This window comes from Diceros bicornis, chromosome 12 (assembly GCF_020826845.1).
Source record: "Diceros bicornis minor isolate mBicDic1 chromosome 12, mDicBic1.mat.cur, whole genome shotgun sequence".
Taxonomy (NCBI): Eukaryota; Metazoa; Chordata; class Mammalia; order Perissodactyla; family Rhinocerotidae; genus Diceros; species Diceros bicornis.
The window spans coordinates 22,337,931-22,362,881 of NC_080751.1; the positions used below are offsets into that span (position 1 = coordinate 22,337,931).

The 24,951-nt window shown below is 42.3% G+C and overlaps 2 long non-coding RNA genes across 4 annotated transcripts in view; one reads left to right on the forward strand and one right to left on the reverse strand.

Moving 5' to 3' along the window:
- The window catches only part of LOC131411900 (uncharacterized), a 32,504-nt gene extending 10,155 nt beyond the window's left edge, over nt 1–22,349 (reverse strand). For 2 of the 3 annotated variants that reach the window (XR_009221661.1, XR_009221663.1), the window contains exon 1: nt 22,165–22,347. This is a non-coding gene — a long non-coding RNA (uncharacterized LOC131411900). Of the gene's footprint in view, nt 1–22,164 lie in introns of all 3 variants that reach the window. The other variant, XR_009221662.1, reaches the window with a different exon arrangement.
- On the forward strand, nt 22,159–24,423 carry LOC131411901 (uncharacterized). Its single transcript, XR_009221664.1, has 3 exons — nt 22,159–22,272; nt 22,721–22,802; nt 23,185–24,423. It is a non-coding gene; the product is annotated as an uncharacterized LOC131411901 (long non-coding RNA).
- The last annotated feature ends 528 nt before the right edge of the window (nt 24,424–24,951 follow it).

The following is a 24,951-nucleotide window of genomic DNA, read 5'->3' on the forward strand; positions in this document are numbered from 1 at the left end:
ACAAGTTTCCATGTCTCCTGCTGCTTTGAAACTACTTATGATGGACTGAAGGAAACACAGCCCCTCAGATGGGGTAGGGAAGTGAGGAGAGAGCACAAGAGGGCTTAAACTGGTATCTGTAATGCTTTATTCCTTAATATTAAAGAAAAAAGAATTTAATAGGGCTAAATGTTAAATTGAGATGTTAGGAGTTCATACTCATGAGTTATAACGTACTCTGCACTCTTTCACATGTTTGAAATATTTCTTGATAATTTTTTAAAAGACACAGTCCTTTCTTTTTTAAGTAACTAAAACTGTGGTGGGAGCATTTTTCATCGTAGAAAGGGTATTTCTCTGTTTACCTGAATAATCCATATTTCCTTGGAAATAACACCCTCCTGCTGATCCTCTCTCCGTCTCTCTCTATATGTATCTTTCTCCTTCTCTTTCTCTGTCTGTCTCTCTATCTCTCTCTGTCTCTCTCTCTGCTTCTCTCTTCTCTCTCTCTCTCCCTCCCTCCCTCTCTCCCACTCCCTTTGTCTCTCCAACCCCTCTTGAATGTTTTATGGGATCCTGCCTATACTGCTTGGATGAACAAATGGACCTATGCGTTAAATCATGGCAGCCAGAAGCACCAGTTCCTAGTTCCCTTAAACCTTTCCTACTGGCAGGTCAGCTGAGCCTCCACACTCCTGCGGGACCAGACCACGGCCTGGCCACCCTGCTGTGGGAGCAGCTTTGAGCTCCTTTGCTCAAGGACAAATCTAGAGAGAACTCAGCGCCCTAGCAGGGCTGAAAGCGAAAAGGAATCCGCATTTCAAAGGAAGGGGCGAGAGGAGGGGTGAATCAGCCTGCCTCAAAGGCTAAAAATAATCCGACTCTGTAGACTTCTTCCTCAGACCAATCAGGCCGGAAAAGGGGAGGGGGAAGTGAGGGTAGGATCTTCCCATCATCCTGACTGTGAAGCTGGGGCAGGGCAGAAAAGAGTTAAACTGGGAGCCTCCATCCTAGGCTCTCTCCCAAGTCAATTTCTTATAACCAGAATTCATCACTCATCACTTTGATAATAAATGTGGTTAGTAGGAACCAGGGGTTTTCTGCCTCTCTGTCCCACTGTTTAGAGGAAAGCCCAGGTGGCCTGGGATGCAAGGCAGCTAGCTCCCTGAGCCTGTATGCTCCGTGCATCTGAGCCTGGGCCTTTGGCCTCCCTGGGCACAGAGGCCCATCTCTGTGAAGGCTTCGGGGGCTGATGGAAACCTCCCTCTTCCCCTAGATGGTTTCATAACAAAGGACATAATGGAAAGGAGGTGCTTTTCGCCTCCTCGAGGAAATCCAAGTGATGTTCCAGCCTTCCTGTGGTCAGATACAAGCTGTCCCCTTACGCTGGGGATGGATGTTTCTCTTCACGGGGTTTCCTTTACTCCTGGCCCGCCAATTCTCTCAGTAAGACAAGGACTCTTTACTGTGTAGGATGCTTCTCCTCCCCCACCCAAATCTGGGTGTTTGTAAATCTGTCTGCAGTTCTTTCCAGAGGAACAACTTCCTTTACAAAGGTTAGTGGCATCCAGGAAGCTCACTAGCTGGCCAGCACTGGGGCATGTCAGAGCTACAGCCTTGACAAAGATTCTTTGCTTGATCGAAGTTTAGTCAGGCTCCTGAATTTTCTCCTAGGTTCATCTGTGCACTTCCTCATAAAATCTAGTTTTAGCAAGAACCCTGCTAAGTCAGTTTAACCAGAACCCTCCACCCTCAATATCTGATCAGGTTCCTCATCCTCCACCATCCCCAGATGATGTCTGATCACCCTGGCCTGTCCTCAGCAAGAAACCTATTAGGTCCATTTAGCCAGAACCCCTCTTATCCCTGATGTTTCCTCTTAGTAATTTTCCATACACTGACCCCCGGCCCTGCTCCTTGGCTATAAATTCCCACTTGCCCATGCTGTATTCGGAGTTGAGCCCAATCTCTCTCCCCCACCGTAAAATCCTATTGCAGTGGTCCCTATACCTGTTGGGATGGTCCTGAATAAAGTCTGCCTTACCATCTTTAACAAGTGTCTTTTTTTCTTTAACAACCTCCTCCTGGGTGCCTGGGCTGGGCATCCTTCCCAGGAGCAGTAAATAAGAACCAAGGTTCTGCTCCTTTGGATCCACTGAGTAAAACCTTTTCCCTATAAACTAGTTCTTCTTCAGTGTGACGACCTGTGTGTGGAACCCCACACTAGCTCTGGCTCCAGAAATTCATCCTTCAACATGGTAATCTTACTCAGCAGGGCACAAAGCTGCCACATAGCCAATTTCTCTTTTCTTGGTGAATATGCCACCCACACTGGTTTTAAAGGTATACCAAGGACCCAGACCCCTCAACCCAGGTGTTATTGCTAAATACTTACCAGGACTTCATATGCTACAGAAACACATCAGCTTTTGTTTTGTTTTTGTTTTTGTTTTCTGAGGAAGATCAGCCCTGAGCTAACATCCATGACAATCCTCCTCTTTTGTGCTGAGGACCGGCCCTGAGCTAACATCTATTGCCAATCCTCCTCCTTTTCTTTTCCCCTTTTCTCCCCAAAGCCCCAGTAAATAGTTGTACGTCATAGTTGCACATCCCTCTAGTTGCTGTATGTGGGACACCGCCTCAGCATGGCCAGACAAGCAGTGCATTGGTACGTGCCTGGGATCCCAACCCGGGCCGCCAGTAGCAGAGCTCGCGCACTTAACCGCCAAGCCACGGGGCTGGCCCCCACGTGGGAATAGTTCTGAATAAGGACAGTTCCATGCAGCTTCCAAATGAGGTAATTTCAGGGAGGGGGAAATTCCTCCCTCTATCCCTCTTGAGTTCTTATGGCTGGACTATTAATAAAATTGACACAAGACCAGATTAACAGGAGAAAAACCAATTTAATATGTATGCATGGGAGATCATAAAAAATAATGCTCAGATAGTGAACAAAGCAGGCTGTTTACCTATCTTTTTACACAAAGAAACAAATTTGTGAGGATTTGACAGGACAAAGAAACTTAGGTTTGAGTGATTAATTAGTAAGGAATTTAAGCAGACTTTGGTTTTGGGGGTAGTAAATTAGTAAAAAAGTAACAAGATTTCTTTATACAGACTTCTCAGCCTTGAATTCTCAAACTTTGGTGATAAGGATGTCTCTCTTAGCCTCCAGGTACAGGAAGGGCACCCTTCACATGGGAGATTTATTTCCTACATTCAGGAGGAACAGAGATAGGAGAGTCAGAATGCCCTTTTTGTACCAGCTCTTTTCTCAAGGAACTCTAATTCAAAATAATCAATATGCCTTTGTGGGATATTTGGGGGCAGCCTGCCCTGGGCCCCAACAGTAAGAAGACCATCACTGCCTGGATGTGGACCAAAAGAACTGTCAGGTACCACCCCCTTAGACCCCAAAATGCATTTCTTTGAATTACTTATGAGAAAGGATATGAACAGCTAACATCTTTTGAGGGCTTACTCTCTGCCAGGCCCTATGCTCAGCCTTTAAATAGATCATCTCATTTAATCCCTACATTTACACCATGATTTCCAGAAGGGCCCTGTTGAGGTGCAAGTAGTCTAGTGTGGCAAGTGTACAAGAATAGACATTGGAAGACGGGTGCTTGAATCTCTAGGTCACCTCCTAACTTTTTGTATGATTGTGCGGAATAGCACAACCTCTCTGGGCCTCAGAGTTGCAAAAGGAAATTATGGTATTAAGTGGTCCCTTTCACAAGAGTGGTTGGATGGGTGTTACTGCTAATCTCTAAAAGGAGACAGAAAGGAGATAAGCAAACACACAAGAGGAAGTTACCAAGATTCCTCAGGCTTGCCACATATCTTAGAAAGTACGCCTTGTCCCCACTGGGCTCCCTTTCTAGATAGTTTCTGGAAGTCAGACCCTCCCCCTGAGCCTTCCCAGTTTCAGTAGATACAAGGGAGTTCTGGAAAACAACAAACTTGAAATGGGCCACTTTAGGTGCCCAGGGCTCAAAGGGTTAATTTACATCTCAAGGGAAGTCACACTTGCCCTTTTTCCCCCAGTGCTGGAGGCATTAAACAGGAAAGGACTTTTTAGGGTCTGACATCTTAGCCATTTTTATCGAAATAGCCCTCGAAGCAGGAGAAAGTTACATGTCTGAGGCAGATCCTGAAGAGGTCCCATAACAGGCATCAAATTGCTTTGAAGTTTGATCTATATCTTTTAAACTATATGCAAAGTTTTCATTCTAGTCATATCTGTGCCTATTTGTTTTAATAAAAAAATACTTTTGGTGACTTAGTCAAATTACATCTCTCTCCCCTTAAATCTTTGAGTAATCAATTATAGTGGTGTATTGAGCACAGTACTAAGAGCTTTACAGGCACTATCTCATTTAACTCTCACAATCACCCGAATGGGTAGGCGCTATTACCCCTCCCACTTCATAGGGAAACTATCTTCCACTTCACTGTTGGCAACACCGTGGATAGATGTTTAGCCTGTGGCTTCTCCCACCTTGGGCATTACGGATGAGTGCCCTCCTTCACTTAAGATCATAGGAAAGTGGGGCCGGCCCGGTGGTGCAAGCGGTTAAGTGCACGCGCTCCACTGGGGCAGCCCAGGGTTCGCCGGTTTGGATCCCGGGCGCACACTGACGCTTGGCAAGCCATGCTGTGGCGGCATCCCATATAAAGTGGAGGAAGATGGACATGGATGTTAGCCCAGGGCCAGTCTTCCTCAACAAAAAGAGGAGGGTCGGCCGATGTTAGTTCAGGGCCGATCTTCCTCACACACAAAAAAAAAACATAGGAAAGAGTCTTTACTGTTGTCATTTTTTAAATATAAAAGCATCTTGTGGGCCGGCCCCGTGGCTTAGCAGTTAAGTGCACGCGCTCCGCTACTGGGAGCCCGGGTTCAGATCCCGGGCGCACACCAAGGCACCGCTTCTCCAGCCATGCTGAGGCCGCGTCCCACATACAGCAACTAGAAGGATGTGCAACTATGACATACAACTATCTACTGGGGCTTTGGGGAAAAAAAAGGAGGAGGATTGGCAATAGATGTCAGCTCAGAGCCGGTCTTCCTCAGCAAAACAAGGAGGATTAGCACGGATGTTAGCTCAGGGCTGATCTTCCTCACAAAAAAAAAAAAAAAAAAAGCTTCTGCCAGAGATGCAGGAACCAGTTGGGACTCTCCCCTGGACTGAGACACCAGCAGGAGCCATAAAAAAAAAAATTTTTTTAAAGCATATTGTGAATATTATAGCAAACATAATTTCCTCAAACCATACACTTTTCTAAGCCTGAGAAGCCCCATTAATCCCTCTGAAAATGCCTGAAACAGAAATTTGCCTTGAGTGTTGCACTATTTCAGATAAAGACCCAGTTGAATGTGGTGACTAAGCTGCTTGGGCTCCAAGCATGGGCTCAGGAGTCATAAATCCCACTAAGCCACTTCCCCTCGTGGGATCTTGGGCTAACCATTTACTCGCTCAGCTTCAGTTACTCACCCATGAATTGGGGATAATAATGGGACCTACCCAGAGGGTTGTTGGGAGGATTCAATGAGCTAATGTACATACAGTGCCTGTCACAGAGTAGGTGATAGATAAATGTCAAATGCTTATTAAAGAGATTTTGGAGGGAGATTGCTTTAAGCAATACCTTTAGTCAACAATGCCTAAAACCACACTTCCATGGTGGGGAAAAATATTGCCATTGATTTCAAATTCATCTTCAGATGTCAGACCAGGTACTCTGACCTTTGACAGTGAAACTATGATGCTTGAAGCAATGTCCTGGATTCTAAGCACGGGATGGGGTGTGAGGTAAAGTCGACTGACTCCTGCAACCCAGCTGAAATTCTTTAGGAACCTGAAAGCCATTTGCAGGGAAGAACGAATCCATAAGAGGACCCGTTAGCTAACATGGGGTCATCCCTCTGAGACCACGTCCGCGCTGAGCCTTGCTGGCTGCAGATATAATGAGATCACAGCTGCCCTGCCCGGGAGGTGGTGCTCATCACCCTCAACCCCGGCTGAGCTGACAGCGCCCACTCTAACCCTAGGCTCCACTTCCCCTTCAGCCCCCACATTCTCATCTCTCTGCTGGACTGAGAACTCACAGAGATGGGGCCATGCAGCCTTCATATCTGCACCCCCACCCCTGGCACCCCCACCCCTGGCACACAGTACATGTCCTGCAAATCTTTCCAGAATGAATTCATGGAAGGCTGTAAAGTTCTCTCCACTCTTCTCTAGGGTATACCTGTGTACCCAGTGCCAGTCCTGTGGCCTGTGTATGAGTCAAAACAAATGCCTTCCAGGCCCACCAACCTTCCTTTCCCAGACCTGGTGCATATGGCTGCCCTTCAGCTAAGCGTTACCTCAAAGAGTCAGGTCTATTCAGGCACGATATTCATATTCTTTATACATATTTTAATTGCATAAATATCTTGGTCTCCCTGGCATCATCCTTCCCAAATATTTCTTAAGCTGGACTACTTAGGCCAATGACAGAGCTCATCTATTTTATGTTGATTCCATTAGCTTTGGTTTCCTGACCTAGTTTCTAAATTGGAAGAAAGAAGGGGAAGAGGGCACCTTTCCATAGCCTTCTAGACCCTGCCTAAGGAGAAAACTTAGGAGATGTGGCTCATCTCCCACACTCTCATTTGAGTGTGTCCTTGTCTCCCCCTGACTCCCCCAATTCTATATATGAAGATAGCAGAGAAGTAACATAGCTGGATAAACTTAGTAAGAGCTTCTCTCCACAGACGTCCTGGAGCCTGGATCCCCTACCCATAAACAGATTAGTCTGGTATCCTGGCAAGGACCCTGGATTTATAATCACTGGCCCTGCCTCTTGCTGGCAGTGACATTTTGGATAATCACTTAACCTCCCTAGGCCTCAATTCTTCATTTATAAAAGCAGGAGCAGCCTAGGATATTTTTTAATGTTCTCTGTAACACCAAAGACTAGACAGCATTACACAAACATGAGGAATGATTAGTCTCCCTGGAAAATGCCTTCCTTCCCCCCAACATGAGTTGGCAGAAGGTTCTGAGAACAAAGGTCCCTAGGGAAAGAAAAGTTATCAGCAGATCACAGATCACATTCAGAACAAAAGAGAAGCTGCAGAACTCCCCAGACATATCTAATTTAGGCAGAATGTCTCCCAGAACCTTTGTGGGGACTTGAGAATCTCTGAAAGTTACCTTCTCATGAGAATGATTATAAGCATCAATTGTCCGATAGTTGTATCAAAGGAAAACTTTGGCTTGAACTAGAAGCTCCTAATATATTAACTGGCCCTTTTAGAGGGCAGAATATGCCAAGAGGTGCCTAAAGAACTAATAGTGCAACCTGTGCTCTATTGTCCAAGGCTATTTTGGGTCTTATAAACCATAAGTGCAATTTTTGAAAAATCAATGCTCTCAACAACTGAAAGTCAATTGAGTTACTTAAGCTTTCCCCAACATACATAGCCGTTGACTTTCCTGGAGTCTGGCTACAGCATTTGGGCCTTGGGAAGACACCAAACTACTTAGCCAGCAGACAAAAATATAGGAAGTTCCAATCATCCAATCAAGAGACTATTAAAATACAGGTCATAAATCTCTGGTTCTGCCACAGTTCACCAAGGACAAAGTCTGGCAACCTTCCGGCCTTGCTGAGAGGCAGCTCCATGGAGCTGGGATGGCCAAGGGTCCTGTTTTCTCCTCCTCTTTCTCTTAGTTTTATCTTAAGATTGTGGTGCACAAGGATCATCAGGGACCTTTTGTTTCCTTACCAGAAAGGGAACCTGTTTTCCCCAAAGGTACCTGAGAAGCTTTTACTGGTTTAGCACTTCAGCCTCAGCCTTAATCCTGAGAACATTCCATCTCCAGGCTCTCTCTGACTTTGACCATGAGCAGGCTCCTAAGGTCACCCCTGTAGCCCTGCCCCTTCCCTCCAGAGCTGTGAGTGTCAGAGGACAAAGGAGCAGTGTCTGCCTCTGGATCTGAGCTCACTGAGGGTCAGGGGATCCTGGGGCACACTGGCAGCGCTTGGGGAGGGGGCTGTGTTCTCCCTAGGACGTGACTGCCAGGGTGCTTCAGGAACCTCAGGCCCCATCCTAGCACCATTGATGCTGAAGGGATTGATAACTCAGCACACATAACCCATTCCAGTGTGCCAGTTGGGAAGCTCTGCTATAGAGCCTCTGCCCTCTAATCATGGTTTCCTCATCTGCAAAATGGGAGAATAACACCAACTGCACTGGGTGGTTGACTCCATGAGATTATTTTGGAGGCAAAGTGCCCAGTAAGTGCCTGGCACCCAGCAGGCTCTTAACAATGGCAGTGCTTCTTCCTTGCCTCCACCTCCATTCTGAAGTCCAACTGCTGAGGCTGATAAGAACCAACTGATTTTCCAACTCTAGAGTGGCATAATCTATCAATATACAAACCTTGATAAAGGGTGATGATAAAAAGTTCCTTTCAGCCTTTCTTCTGTTAATAAAAATTATCCAATGTCCTTCCAATGTTGTACAAGAGCATTCTAACAAGCCCACCTAAGGGTTATCTGATGCTCTGCAATAGAGGTTCTCAAAGTGTGGTACCTGGACTAGCATCAGCGCTTGTTAGAAATGCTCAAGGCAGTCAGCCCAGAACAGAAAAGGGCCTGATCCAGGAGCCACACCCCATCCTCCTCAGATCCATCTTCCTGGCTCCCACAGCTTCACACGGTTGAGGTCAATTCCTTCTAAGGTCTTGGGCCAGAGAACTAAGAACTGAGTTTTCAATCAGGCCATTGATATTTATGTAAAAGACAGCTAACTAAATGATTATCCCAGACAACAGAAATACAAACCTGAGGCTAGTTCTACATCTGCTAGTTTTTCATGTGGTAACATGCCAGATACTCACAAAAAATCTAGCCCATTCACAGATGGGTTGATCCATTTACAAATTGCTGCATAGAAAATAAAAGCTGGTTTGGGGTCTTAACAATAAAATTAGTTTTATAAATACTTGAATTCTACTTGAAACATAAGTTTGAAGAGAAATCATGTTAATGAAAGTTACTTTCTTAATGCTATGGAAGTTTTGTGTTCATTATATTTCAAATCATTGCCAATTAATGCAATAATGAGAATGGTGTTACTTTTAACTGACTTTACTGTTCTGTAACCACTGAAAAGCATTTTTAAGTTTTTAATTATTTTTTTAAAGCACTGACTAGACCAAGCTGATACTGTGGAAATGTGTTCTACTTGGTGAGAAAGGGGAGGAAAGAAGGGCGGAGGAGAGTGAGTGCCTAATCAAATTGTACATCCTGCCACGGGGGGGAGAGTGAGGAATGATTGGCAAAGCTCTGTGGGTTGAGGAATGTCTGTACAAAGCATGTATGATTGATATATATATATATATATATATATATATATATATATATATATATATATATATATATACCGAAAGAGAGAAAGAAGAAAATGGTAGAGATGCTGATACAGGTAGTCCTGATTGGCATAGAGATGTGGGTATATATGAGCATTTGTAGAAAGATTTCAGAGTTCTTTCACAGTTTTCCCAACGCTTTCGCATAATATTCAAGGAACAGTTAGTGAGCTTTTCCTGCGTGTGAGGTGTTAAGTCTACAGGGAGGACTTAGGGAAAGACCCTCAAGTGGCTCACATCCCAGTTACTGGTAGGTAACATCACCTATATCTGTCCTATGGAATCCAAGTGAAATGTATGCTGTGCTCAGTGTGATAATATGTTGCAGATAAATTTGTAGTGGAAAAGTTAAGATTGGAAACTCAGTTTAATTTACCCTTTATAAGAGGGATACTTGGGGGAAGCAATTAAGAGCACAAAGTCTAGAATCAAATTTCCTGGGTCCAAATTCCAGTTGTATTGTTTACTAGCTATGTAATTCTAGGCAAGTAATCTAACCTCTCTGTGCCTTAGTTTCCTCATCTGTAAAATGGGGGTGGTAATATACCTACCTGAGAGGGTGATTATAAGAATTAAATGAGTAAATAATATATGTAAGGCACTTCGAAGAGATCTTGGCACACAGTAAGAACTACATGTGTTTCCTATTACTATTTTTAGTTTATTTAAATTTGGAGATCAACTTAAGGGGATATTTTGTTCATCCCTAGGTAATGCAACAATATGGTGAGAAAACGGAGATGAGATAGAAGTAGATTTGCAAGGTCATTTGGTCAACTCATTGCCCTAGAAAAACACAGTGGCATCGTAAGGGATCCTACTGCATCATTTCTTGGTGAGCCAGAAATTGGTCTTGGCTGGCACCATTCATAAGTTTATGTTCTGGCATGGTACCCACACCTTTACCCCTACATGGTCTGACACCCTAGAGAGCAGTGGATAAATGCCATTATCCAGGCCAACCAAACCAGTTAGGAGCCATGTTAGGAAAAATTAATAAAAAAAAAAAAAAAACCTGAAGGAGGAGATCTGAAAATAGAACTTTCAACCTTGACAGCCATCTAGAGTAAGTGAGTTCCATGGCTGGAAGCCATTACTCCATCTGTCCGATAAGTCATTCAAAAAAAGTTCACCATCTTCGAGACTTCAAAGATGAATGCCTGTCAGCCTGAATAGCCCCAGCTGTGTGCAGAAGTCCCTAGTCCCTTACTTCCCTTCTTGGCTAAGACGCCCCTTCTGAAAAGTCATCCCAGGAAGTCACTTAACCACTCAGTTTCCTTATCTTTGAAAAGGAGAACCATTTGGTGACTTTTGTGCCTACTTATCTCCCTAGGGAATTTACGGTATATGTGTAACTAAGACTCCTATCTAAAGTGTCCAGTGTTGCAGAGACTATCAAAATATGCCTGGTTAATTCACTTTGGATTCATTGATGTTTCAGGAATTTGAATAACTGGATAATGTGGAGGTGGGCATTAGGTCTGGGCCCTATCTTTCATGTCTCTGGAAATCTGGCGGTTTAGACAAGAAAGAAAATCGTAAACATATCCTTTCTAAAAGACACTCTTCTCAACTATTACTACTATCTTCTTGTTCGTGGACCTATTCATGGCATATTATTTCTCATTCATATATTGAAATTATTTCTTTCATCTGCTCTACCCACTGTGCACAGTAAGTAATAAGTGATGCTGCCACTGAACGTAGTGCTGCTTGGAAACCACCTGATGGTCAACCAAGTCTTCCAAGTTGTGCAGCCATGGGCTGTGTTAAGAGGCATCCACCCACGCCTTCTTGACCACTTCAACTGGAGAAGAGCTTAGCCAGAATTAGAGGATTTAAAGCAATCAAAGACAGTTAAAGCCAAAGAAGCACAGAAATGGGATCATCTTAGTGGTCTGCTTATTGGCTTTACCTATTTACTTCCTGTTTGATCAAACAGTGCTCAGGTTGACAGTGACTCTGACTTTATCATGCATCAGAGTCACCTGGAGAGTTGCTAAAATATGGGTTGCTGGGCCCACTCCCATAATTTTGGATTCAGTAGGACTGGGAAGCGGCCAAAAAACTTGCCTGCTTCCTATAGATTCACAAGAGATACTGATGCTGCTGGTCCGGGGATGACACTTTGAGAACCACTGGGTTGAAAAGTACATTCTTACAGGTGAAAATCTTGTATTTCATGTCTAGTTATGGTGACCAGCTGTCGTGGTCTTCTTGGGGTTGAAGGGTTTCCTTGGATGTAGGACTTTTCAGTGCTAAAACTGGAATAGTCCTGAGCAAACCAAGATGGTCGATCACCCTAAGAATAGAAGAGATGGTGACATTCCTAATCTTTTTAAAGTTTGGACTAATTCAGCATGCTAACTAGTTAGTTAAGAATTTACTATGTCCCAAAGACCATATATGGGTATATTAGACAAATTAAGACAAATTAAAAAGAACAATTCTAGTTCTTGTCCTCAAAGAATTTCCAAGCTGAGTTAGCCTTCCAGTCATTCATTCATTTATTGATTCAACAGATTTTTATTGACTGCCTACCCATGCTAGGCATTGGGGGGTACATCAGTGAATAAGATGGACATGCAACCTGTCCTCATGGAGCTGACTGTCAAAAGGAAGACATTGAACCTGGGTGAACAAAGGTGAAATGGAGATAATTCTCACTTGGAAGTGGAATTATGAGGCTTAATTGAGTTAATGTCTGGAAATCCTACAAAAGGGAACAGTATGTTACAATCACTATGATCATATGACCAGAATCTTCTGAAAAGTCCTGATTTATGAGATCATATTTCCCAGTTTTTGGATGAGGGAAAAAAAATAGCTATAAAGTTGGAAGCCAGGAGAACTAAGGCTTAGTTCTGGTTTGGCTACTAACTTCTGTTTGACCTTGAAGGAGTCATTAATGTCTTTGTTCCTCAATTTCCTCACACTATAACTGTAATGGTCAAATGAGATATTATTATGGAAACACTTTCAACATCAGCAAACGGATTTATTTGGAAGGCAAGTTATTTGGAAAGGTATCACATGATTCTAACATCACAAAATTCCCTTCTGCAATAAAAGTATTCAAATCAGAACAATTTCTGTGACCTGTGGTTCTTTTATGAAAATGTTTTGAAAAAAATAAAGAGCCTAGGTGAGTAAAAAGTTTTCATTTTAAAGGCAAGAGCGGGGCCAGCCCCATGGCTTAGTGGTTAAGTGTGCGCGCTCTGCTGCTGGCGACCCGGGTTCGGATTGGGGCACGCACGGACGTACCACTTGTCAGACCATGCTGAAGCAGCGTCCCCCACACAGCAACTAGAAGGATGTGCAACTATGACGTACAACTATCTACTGGGGCTTTGGGGAGAAAAAGGGCAGAGGGGAAGAATGAAAGTAGATTTAAAAAAATAAATAAATAAAAAAATAAAGGCAAGAGCTTCCATGATTTAGGGTGAGAGATTTCTGAGGACAAATGGAAAGTTCTTTGAAGACTTGGAATTTAAATTTGCACCACTCTATTCGAATTCAAATTTCTAAGACCAAAGATTTTAATGAATACCTAAATAGCATTAGGAAAAAAAATGCACATCTAATTGTTGCCTCCATTTTTTCATCTTTTAGAAAAAAGTCATTTTTGTAAAATTGAAAGCTATTTAATTTTTTTTTAAGGCTTCCTTTTTTCTTCACTGGGTGTATGTATATGCAGGCATCCTAGGGACATAAGATATATACCTGAATCATGTCATCCCCTGCTGTCAACAATTGAGTAGTTTCCCATAGCCCTTAGATTAAGGATCAAATAACCCTAGGCTAATAATGTTTCTCAACTCTGGCTGTTTTACCTGGGAGACTTAAAAAATACCTATATCTAGTCCCTTCTCCTCCAACTGAATTAGAATCTATGTGGGTGGGGCCTGGATACTCAATTTTGTAAAAGCCATGTGGTCTGGCGCTTGTTGCCTCTCCAGTCAATTCTGCCTCAGCCGTCCCCTCCCTGGCTCTGCCCAGTCTCACTGGCCTAGTCCTTGATACTGGACACAGTTCAGGGCATTTGCACATGCTGTTCCCCCTCTTGGCTTAAGCATTCCTTCCCTGACCTCCCAGACTATACCAAATTGCTCCAGTGCACACTCTCCTAGCACGAGACTTGGGCCTCCTTAGCACATCTCACAGCTGCACTGCACATTTATTTGTGAGACCCTTGGATTAACGTCTGCCTCCCCACTGGGCTGTGAGTTCCTTGAGATCAGAGGCCGGTTGGATTCTGCTCACTGTTGTGTCTTCCCCAGCTCCAGAGAAGGGCCTGACACATAAGAGGTGCTCAATACTTATATCAAATGTGGGAAATGAATGACAGATGGAAGATGATCTAATATCTTCTGTCACAGCTTTTAGGAGATCAAAAATATATATATTTTTAAAAAGTCATGTGTAAATCTAAGGAAGAATTTTCACAAAGCATTGAATCCCATTTAATCTTAGCTAAAGCTCCTCCAGCCAAGCTCCAAAGACAAGCATCACTTGGAAAATAAAATTACAGAACTAATGTAACGAGCCATATCCTGTTGAGAGTTGTTTTGGGAGGTGCCTACACAAGGAGGGTTGTATGCTGCCCTCTCAGTGCCTGGATGGGGAGCCACAGCCCTCCAGAGAGGGATTTTCTAAAAGAAGAGTTAGGCCGAACGGTAACTGCACTGCAAAGCCTGGTGCTGCTCATACCTTGGTTCCACTGGGGCCTCTCTGTTAGCCAGTCAGTTTGTTCATAAATAATATCTGTTCCTAAATCCAGAAACGCAAATGACTTCGGTTCACGTATTTGTACCTTGAAACATCAGAGAGCTTGAGTCTGCCAGGGTCATCCCCTTCTTTAAGCCAAAGCTGGTAATCTCAAGCAAAGAAGTTTCCAGACTAAACTGAAATGCACAGTAGATAAAGTTAATTCACAAAACAAAGAATGATCTGTGTAGGGTGTGGTGGGCTCTAGATTTCAGATTCCAGATGCATGTAAATTGATGCATTCAGGATATTTGTACTGGAAAGACTGGAAGCAAATAACAAAAGTAATGACAAATTTTAGAGTTATAAATGAGCTCCAGTTCTCTTTTCTCTGTCCTCAACCACTAAAATGCCCCTGCTTGGGAGGTAGAGGGTTCAGGTGGCCTGTGGCACTAAATTGCAATTACAGATCACATTGCCATATCCTCATCTTCCACACTGGCACAAAAGTCCATGAGAGCGGGGAGGAACTGGCCTGCCCCGATTGTTATCACTGAGTAAAACCAGCTGTGTTTCCTAGGTCCAGCGCTACCCAGAACTATGATGTTTGGCTTTAGCATCCTGCCACTCCCTTCCAGAAGGCCTCTCCATCTTCCAAGCCAGCCACAGTGTCCCAGGGCATTGTACAGCCACTGGGAATGCCCAGGGACCAAACTCAGCCTCCAACCTCTAGGATCCTCATCTCCCTTCAAACATAAAAGAAGGATAATTCTTACCCTGCAGTGACATTTGGAGAATTCTATAAATAACATATGTCAAATCCCAATCAGTGCCCAGTAAATGTTAATTCCATGTGCGAAATGCTTCCTCCTTGATGTCAAAACGTCTAGGGTGTTGGTGATCTGTTCTCAAGTGGACAGGAAATCGTCTAGGAATCTAAGTTACATGGCAGTGTGAATGATTGAAAATGGATTTCCCTGTCAGCTTCTCAGTGTAGATAGCTGCGTTAAAACAACAAAAAAAGACATTTAGAGAAGTAAACCCCCAGTGCAGTGTCACAGGGACAGTGTAATGTAGTAAACATTGGCCTGGGTCCTAAGGCCAAACTTCCTGGGTTCAGATCCTGCTTCTACTCCTAATTACCAGTGAGAGACCTTAGGCCAGTTATTTAACCTCTCTGTTTTCCTTATCCCTAAAAAGGGTTTGATGTTAATAGCACCATATCTCATAGGATGGTTGGTAGGCTGACTGAATGAATACACATGACATACTTAGAACAGTGCCTGGCACATAGGAAGTACTCAATAAATATTAGTTATTATCACTGATGATGGCATTTCAAGCACAGCTGTGGACAAGGTGGGATTCCTGGGTGGTTGCTTTCTTGCCCAAGTCCAAGCTAAGTACCCACTCACCAGGTGGCCTTGTGCTTACAGGAAACCACTTACCAGGTGGCCTTGTGCTTACAAGAGACCACTCACCAGGTGACCTTGTGCGTACAGGGAGGGAGAACAATCCGCTTTGTTCAGAGTGACAGGAGCACAGATCCAAATTGAACGAGAAGGCCCCCTGCATTTTAACGAGGGGAAAGTACGTGCCACTTGTATTATTGCCTCCAGAAAAAAGGGAATGAGGGATTATTATACGACCCACAGATGCCCTTATCTTTTAGTCAAGGTGAATTTGAGAGGGAACTAGGAAGCCATTTCCCGCAGCTCATCACAACATCAATATAGAGCATTTGTGTCCCACTCTATGCAGAGCAGGGCTCTTCTATATTCTTTACCTCTTTTGGTTTGGTTTGAGCTGAGGAGAAGAAATACCACAGAAAGGAGAGATGGCTAAAAGGTAATGGGAGACTGGGGGTCTAGGCCTAGCATTATACCCTCCTTCCCTGGGCCTCAGTATCCTCATCCATAAAGTGTGGAAGATGGACTAAATACTCTCCAAGATTCCTCCTAAGAGCAAAAGAAAAATACTCTAAGACTTGAAGAGTTTACAGAAAGGGAAATTAAAGCGTAGAGGCATAGGCAATTAAGTGGCTTGTACAGCGTTAAATGACAGAACCATCACTAACTTAACATGTCCAAGACTGAACACCTGATCTTCCCCGACTCAAACCTGCTCCAGCCAGAGCCTTCCACATCCCAATCTCATGCAAATCCATCCTTCCAGTAGGCTAGGCTTGAAAACCTTGGAGTCGTCCCTAATGCCTTTGTTTCTTCCGTACCTTACATTCAATGCATCAGCAAATCCTGCGGGCTCTGTGTTCAAAACATATCTGGAATCTGAACACTTCCCACCACCTCCACCACTGCTTCAGTGCCTCCCTCATTGCTCTCTTGTCTGCTGAATTGAGGACCCTGCTGAAAGCAGGAACGTTCATGCTATAGCCTCTTGGAGCAACATGTCCCTCTCGTATAAAATACACTTAATTCTGACCTTGTTGTTTTCCTGTTGGGGTAGTTATCATTTCCTTCTTGATTTTGTAGGAGTTGGTTGTACATTCTAGATATTAATCACTGGTTTGTTTTAGACATTGTAAATAGTATCTTTTTCATTCTGTCAGCTGTCTATTAATTTTGTCTATGGTGCCCTCTTTGAGAAATTCTCTTTGTTAAGGTAATATAATTTACTGCATATTTTTGTCTTAAGATTTGTTCTTTTTATGATTTGTTTAAGAAGTCTTTCCTTAACTCTAGGTCACAAAATATTCTACTACATGTTTTTCTATTAACTTTCAAATTTTACCATTCGGACTAAGGTTTTTAACCTCTCTATCATCCAGTTTTATATATGGGTTTAGATAGCAATTTTGCTTAATTTTCTTCCATAAGGTGAGCCAACCCCATCTAGTAAATAATTCATCCCTTGCCCATTGATTTATGAATTATATTATACAACCAAATTCTCATACATACATGGGATTGTCTCTGAACTCTGTTATCATTGGCCTATTTGCCAGTTCTTGCACCAATACTACACTGTTTTTATTACTAAGGCTTTAAAAAAAAATTTTTCCCCCAGCTTTATTAAGGAATAACTGACCAAAAATATTCTATGTATTTAAAGTATACATTGTGATGATTTGATATACATATACATTGTGAAATGATTACCACAATCAAGCTAATTAACACATCCATCACCTCATATAGTTAACTTTTTTCTTGTGATGAGAATGCTTAGGATCTACTCTCAGCAAATTTCAAGTATACAATACAGTATTATTTATTAACTATAGTTACCATGATGTACATTAGATCCTTAGAACTTATTCATTATCAGGATATCTCTCTGGATAGATGCTTTCCTCATTCCACCCCACCTGGAATCTGAATTCCATGTTGGGCCACCACCCCTCCTTACACACATACACACACACCTCACCCTGCACCAGCTGTGACACCTGACACTCTGCCACGGGTTCCCATCCCCCAACCACAGAAGCCCACCTTGCTCTGCCCCACCTAATGGCTAAGGACCAAATTGTGCAGGAAGGGTAGGGAGTAAAGAGAAGAAGAACCTTGCTTAGAGTTTTTTAAAGTTTTATCAACAAAAGTTTCATTTATTCTTGCTGTATTAGTTTGCTAGGGTTGCCATAACAAAGTACCACAGCCTGGGTGGCTCAAACAACAATTCTACACAATTTCTCATAATTCTAGAGGCTAGAAGTCTGACATCAAGGTGTCCACAGAATTAGTTTCATCCTAAGGTCTCTCTCCTTGGCTTGTACATGGCCGTCTTCTCCCAGGGTCTTCACATGGTCTTCCTTCAGTGCATGTCTGTGTCCTAATTTCATTTTCTTGTAAGGACACCAGTCATATTGGAGTAGGGCCCCCTAATGACCTCATTTTAACTTAATTACCTCTTTAAAGGCCCTATCTCTAAATACAGCCACATTCTGAGGTATTGGGGGTTAGGAACTTCAACAATGAATTTTGGGCGAATATCATTCAGCCCATAAAACTTAAGCTAATTCCTAGATATTTTGTGCTTTTTGATGACTATATTGAATGTTCTTTTATATTTTAATTACATTTTGAGATGATTATTGCTAGTATAGAAAAATGCTATTGATTTTTATATGTTGACTAGCAATCTTCCAGAACTCGCTTATTAAATTGAATTCTTCATTGATTGTTTCCTTCATCATCAAACAATGACAGATTTATCTCATTATCTGACATACCCTTTCTCAGTCAGCTTTATTTCCCAAGAACCGCCATTTCCTATAGGAGTCCTCTTACTTTCTTTATTTAGATTCTCATAGACAACTCTGTATGGTAGAATCTAGAGGGAGATACAAGGTCAAGAATGAGATTTTTTTCTTTTTTAAGATGGAATAGACTTAAATGGCCAAAGGCAAAAAGCACTTGGTAAGAAAGAAATTGAAGATAGAAGAGAGAAAGGGGTACATAGGAAACATGGAAGGGGATTTTAGCAGAGATGGCAGGATTAGCCTTGGATAGGAAAAGAGGAGAAGGCAAAGGTAGGTGGGGATGTGGAAAAGATGGTAGGTTAGGGATGCAGAGATAGGTTGCAGGATCTCCTCTCTGATGGCTTTACCTGTAAAGTCACCTATTTTAAGACATAAGGGTATTGGGCGGCATGAAGTTGGAGTTTGGATGGAAGGCTGAAGAACTATAAAAGTTTGTTGTAATCCATTGTTTTTTCTTCATCTTACCATAATTTGTTATACATGTGTAACTTAGAGAATAAACCACTCCCTGCTCTTACCCCCATGAAAATTGAGAACAAGAGCTCCTGGCTAAGAATTTAGTCAAATCCCTTCCAGAAAGTTCAGGAGGTAAGAAAGCATCCATTAAGAGGTTCATGGCTCCTTTCTTATTCATAGTAGCTTGTACTGCCTCTGAGAATTCATGTCTGTCTGTGAGAGGAGAATGTTAAGTATGTGTATGTCTGTATCTAGCAGATCCAAAAGTCACGCACTGAAATTGTCAGGATAATGATTATTCATACTGCATCTACAGCGATGGGAAAACCTAAAAGTCAACTCAGCTTAGAGAGACGATGCCCATGCCAATATCCATACCCTACACCTTGGGCCCCAGAATGAGATACAGGGAACAGATCACATGCCCCAGGTAGCTACGGGTCCAAGGAGGACGAGAGACACAAGAAATACAATTGAATCCAACTTGGGGCTCAGATCCCAGAGCCAAAGGCCAACTTAGCTCAGTCAAGTCAACCTGTAGACCTATAAACATGAGAATAGAGGATTGTTCTTTTAAGCAACTGAGTTTCAGGATAATTTGAGACAGTATAACTGTGGCGGTAGCTAACAGACACACCACTTTATGTCAGAGGAATCTAACTTTAGAAAAGGAGAAGGGTAGAGGCTGACACTTTTGAGATATATAAGCAGTAGCTGTCTCTATTTTATCTGGTAAGCTGTACTGATTGACTCCTTCATTCATTCATTCATTCATTCAAAAGATATCTAATGAGCATCTACTATATTTTAGACACTGGGGACAAAACAGTGAATAAAACAGATGGAAATCCCTGCCCCATGGAACTTAAATTCCAGTACGTGAGATATATTTGCTACAGGCTGAGGTGTATTTGCTACAGAACTTAAATCCCAGTATGTGAAGTGTATTTGCTACCTTTCCAGTGAGCAGAGAAAATGGTGTTAGACTGTCTTAACCTTGGTGCAGCTGGCTCACTTACATTTGTTTAGCTACTACAACACAGGCTTTTAGCCATTCATGTAACCCAAGTTAGTTCCCTTCTCTACTTCCCTTTTGAAAGGAGTGACTTGCCCTGAGTTCCTACTATTTGACAAGCACTAAAACTACATTATTTTTAATCATTACAAACCCTATAGAGTGGTTAACAGTATTCCTATTATATACAAGAGGAAGCTGACGTGAGAAAGGTGATGTAATTTGCCCACAGTCACGCAGCTGGGAAAGACCTTGGATCTGAACCAGTTGTGTACAGCTACAGAGCCCTGTTTTGATGAACCATAAGAGCTCCCATAAGCTTGGCATTGCTCTAGAAGGTTCTAGATTAAAAGAAAATATTCCTAATGTCAGCTAACTTCACGGTGCAATGAAAATGGTAGTGTCTAGGAATACCTCTATGACTTCATCTTTTCCTACTAAATAATTTCTCTTTTTTTCTGATTCATATTCCATGAGCACACATGGTTTAAGCCAACTAGAAATTCTTCAAGTGGCTACACATCTCAGAACATATAATCTTGGTTAGCTCTTAAAATTTCTTGTCCAAAATCTAATCCCAAATCCCACTCCAAAAAAAAAAAAATCCAGCAGGAAACAACTGTTTGCCTTGGAAGAATAATCTTAGAAATCAATATAAATAGTCAAAAGTTAAAGATGTTGGCTCCACTGGCCAAATTTGGAACAATTTTAGCGCTAAAAATAATGATAATAAAAATTATAACATTGAACAAGACAACAAAAAAAGGAATCTAGAATTCAGAGTTAAACAAAAGGTAGGATGGGGCACTTTTTTTTTCTCCAAATAAATTACAGCTAATAAATGTAGAAGGAATGATATAATCAGAAAATGACCATTTTGTAACCGCTGATGTAATTAATAAATGCTTTAAGCAAGAATCATCAATAGTTACTAAACCATTGGGTGAAAGATTATTGGGGAACAGAGTATTTCCCAGTCTCAAAGTATTACCCCCTTTTATTCCTTATTAATTACAAAGGGTAAAAAGTACCTTTACAATAGAGAAATCTGATGGACACTGCCTGAACCAAGCTGCCAAACTTAGCATCACAAATAATGGGACAAATTGACATTATATACCTCCTGACAACTTGCAATGGGAAATACCCAAAATGTCCTATGTAATAGTCTTGCCAAAAAATGTTTATTCAGAGTGTCTAATCACAAGGAAACAATCTGAAAGTCTAGTTGGAGCCATTCTACAGGACAACTGGCCTGGGTTCTTTCAAAGTATCCGTGTCATGAAAGACAAAAGCAACAACAACAACAGGAAACCAGGTGAGGGGACTGTTCTAAATTAAAAGAAATCAAAGAGACTTGACAACCAAATGCAAAATGCAGCACTTGATCCTTGATTGGATTGGGAGGGTACTTTAAAAGACATTTTTGGAACAATTGCAAAAATTTGGACTGTATTTTAGATAATATTATTCCACTAATGTTAAATTTTGTGGGTGTGATTATGAATTGTGTTCTGTAGGAAAATGTCCTTATTCTTAGGAAATGCTTGATGAAGTATTTAGGGTGAAGTATCAAGTTGTCTGAAATTTACTTTCAAAAGGTTCATCATGTATGTGTGTGTGTGTAGATAGATAGATAGATAGATAGACAGACAGACAGATGTACAATAGATAATCTCAAAAGTGTAAGAGAGAAAAAAAGAGAAAGATAGAGAGAGAAAGCAAATGTTAACAACTGTTAATCTAGGCGAAGAATCCATGGATTTCTCTGCTTTTTCTTTCAACTTTATTGTAAGTTTGAAAAAATTTGGATTAAAAATTGGGGGAAGAAAAATAAAGGTGTTGGAATAGATGTTGTCTCCATTCCTTACCTTGCTGGCATTTGAAAAATGGGAAGATCTGAAATAGATCATCCTTGGAAGATTCCGTCCTCTCTGAAGCCTGGGTCATTCCTGCAAACCCACATCCAGCGTCCAGCCTTTATGCTCGGCACACTCAGGAGCTGACCACGTGGGGCACTGGCTCCCCTGCTCCTCTCCCCAGTCTGGGACATTACGATGATTGTTTGGACCTGGCTTTGATAGACAAGAGGTTATTCGTGCATTGCTGGGAGAGACTGTGAAGGGTGAGTCAGGAAAAGACTGGGAAAGAGATGAGAGGGCAGAGAGTTGGGATGTTCGCAGGCACGAAACAACTCAGGGATGTGTGGGAAATGTGGAGGAAGGGAGTCTGGGAAAGGGTGAAGGAGCAGGGGCTTATCTAAAAACCCTTTAATACAAAACCAACAGGGGAGAGCTTATTTGGTCTTGTTTATTTACCCACTACAGGTTCCCATCATGAAGTAGGCAAGCAGCACTTACCTGCATTTCCTCCCCCTGCAAGTTAGCCCAAGCTTCCTTCCATCCTCTTTCATCCAAGCCCTCCTTTCTTTGCAAACAGCTGATCCTCGTCAAGTTAATGTCCCCAAAGTAAGGAACAAAAAATTTTAGAGCTGGAATATATGTGGAGACAGATTGTAGGAGGGCAAGGGTAGAAACGGGAAGACCAATTTGGAAGCTTTTAGAGTCATCCCAGTGACAGGTGATGGTGGCCTGGGGGCTTACAGAGGAAGTGGTGAGAGGCAATTGGATTCTGGATGCATTTGAAGGCAGAAGTGAAGAGTGTTAATTGCTTCTTTGTCTACAAATGTCACTAGCCCCTCAGATTTCCCTTCAGCATTCTCTATCTTGGTGGGTTTTTTTCTTTAACTAGAGGGCTTGGTTTCTTAGAGCCACAAGGTGAGTTGGAATATGGACAGAGGAAGGCAAATCCATCCCCAATCCTGGAAACACTATTCAAAGGGCATGCCCTCCTGATAAAGATTGGTTAGCAACATCAAAGGAAGTTGGGTCCAGCTCAGCATTCCACTTTTTCCAGGAAGCCTACTTCGCACGGTGTGATGTCTGCCTCCTATGAAGTCAAGAGAAGTCTCATCTATAGTAATAATATCCTACGTGACGTGAGTATAGTACTTTACAATTGTTTCACACCATTTGGGGAGGTCTTTCCTGACCCCTAGACTGGATTATGCCCCCTGTTCTATGTTCCCATGGTATCTTGTTCTTCTCCTATTATAATTCTCACTATATTTTATTGTGGATACTTGTTTAAACATTTGTCTTTCTTGCTAGATTGAAAAGCTTTATGAGGAAAAGACAACGTTTACCCCTGGTACCTAACACTGTGTGGTTCATAAAAGGCATTTAGTACATCTCTACAATTGCGTGAATAAATGATTAGTAACTCTTTTAATTTTCAAAACAATTCTTCTAAGGCGGGTGTGGGAGATCAAGATTTGGCCACCCTGAAATCTATCTCTTTACCTTGGTTGTTTTCTCTAGGGACATTTGACCTCCCCCACTAACTGCCTAAAGAATTTGACATGGTGGCTCCTTCCTGGAACAGATCTATCATGATGGCTGTAAAGATAATGTAGGATGGAGATTACAATAGGAAAGGCACCAACAAGCCCCTCTTATCAGAAGTTCTGTCTCTCTGGCCACATTCTCTGGATGGCCCTGCAAGGAGTTGCCAGATAATCATTTACATTTATAAGGGATATCTCCATTTGTAAAGGTATCTCCCTCTCTGTTTTGAGAAGAGAGGGGGATGGCCTCATTTCTAGAGGCTTATCAATGTGGAAGTTGAGGCCTTAAAGCTGCATAACCTTACTCTTGTTTACTGTGCTTTAGTGGTAACCTCCTGTAACTGACTCCCCCCACCCCCAAAATCCTCCTTTGTCATTGGCTGAACATGGTATTTAAGACGAGAATTTCTGCTATTGTGTTGAGAAACGCAATGTCCCTGCTTTCTCCCATGTATACATGTTATTAAACTTGGTATTATTTTCTCCTGCTAACCTCTCTTGTTAATTATTTGGCCAGCCATAAGAACCTTAAGGAAAAGGGCAGAGGGAGATTCCCCCTCTTCCCCCGACACGGGTGTTACTGTCTGTACTTCATTGATGAAGGGAAGAATCTGTTGAGAGACTATGGTCATGAAGCTAGTTACTGGAAGAACTAACTGGGAATGCTACCCAGGGCTCAGCTCTTTCCACTATGCTCCACCTAGAACCTAGAAGAAACATCCACTCACTTAATCAATCAACCGACACATTGATTATTCCCCACATTCCAGGCTCTACTATGGGCACATATGCTCATGCGGGGACATACAAAAAACAGTAAGATTTGTGTTGAGATGCTGGAAACCAAAAGCAGGGAAATGGACATGCAAATACATAATTGGATTATAGTGTGGTAGGTACCATGTGAGCTCCTAGGAGGAATGTCTAACTCTGCCTGGGTGAGGGAAGACTTAAACGGATCCATTTGATCTGGGTTTTGAAAAAGAAAAAGCATTTTTCTAGGAACAGAGCAGGGAAGGTTGCTAAATGACAAGGCTGATGGCTGATACCTCCAAAGCTAAGCAACCTTGTTTTCTGCTCTATTGCTGACTCCCCCATCCCACCCAAGCCCCAGCAACTGGCTTAGGAAATGGAGGAATCAGTCCCAGGAACCCAGGCTTGCTTAGCTCAAAAGCAGTCAACGCAACAAGAAACCCACAGTGTGGAGCCAGGTTGTATTATAAACATCCCTACAGCTCACTTACCTGGGCCACCGTATACAGACTGAATATATCATCTATATGAATGGTGTTCGAGGGATTCAGGTAATGCTCAACCCTCACTATCGTACACAGTGGCCCCAACACCTCATTTCAATCAACATATAAAATCTATTTTTGTTACAAATGAAAGAACACTGCAGGCCATCTGACATGGAATAAAGTGAGGTAAAACTTGCTGTGAGTAAGAGAGCACTGGAGCAAGGGAAGACCACTGGTTTACTGGAACCTGGGAGAAGTCGCCTTCTAAGAATATAATGAACTAGCCAGGGCAGTTAACAATTCTTTCACAGAGACATGGCTCTGAAGGGCAGCCAAGAGAAGAAGGTTATTCTGTGGGCATTGTCATATCAAATTAGGAATTTGGAGAAAAAAGCTACTACTATAAGCAGTTGAAGTGTCAGGAAATTTTTAAGTAGGAAAGTATGGTGATGATATTTACATTTTAGAAAGATAATGGACAGCAGTATGTATTAGAGGAA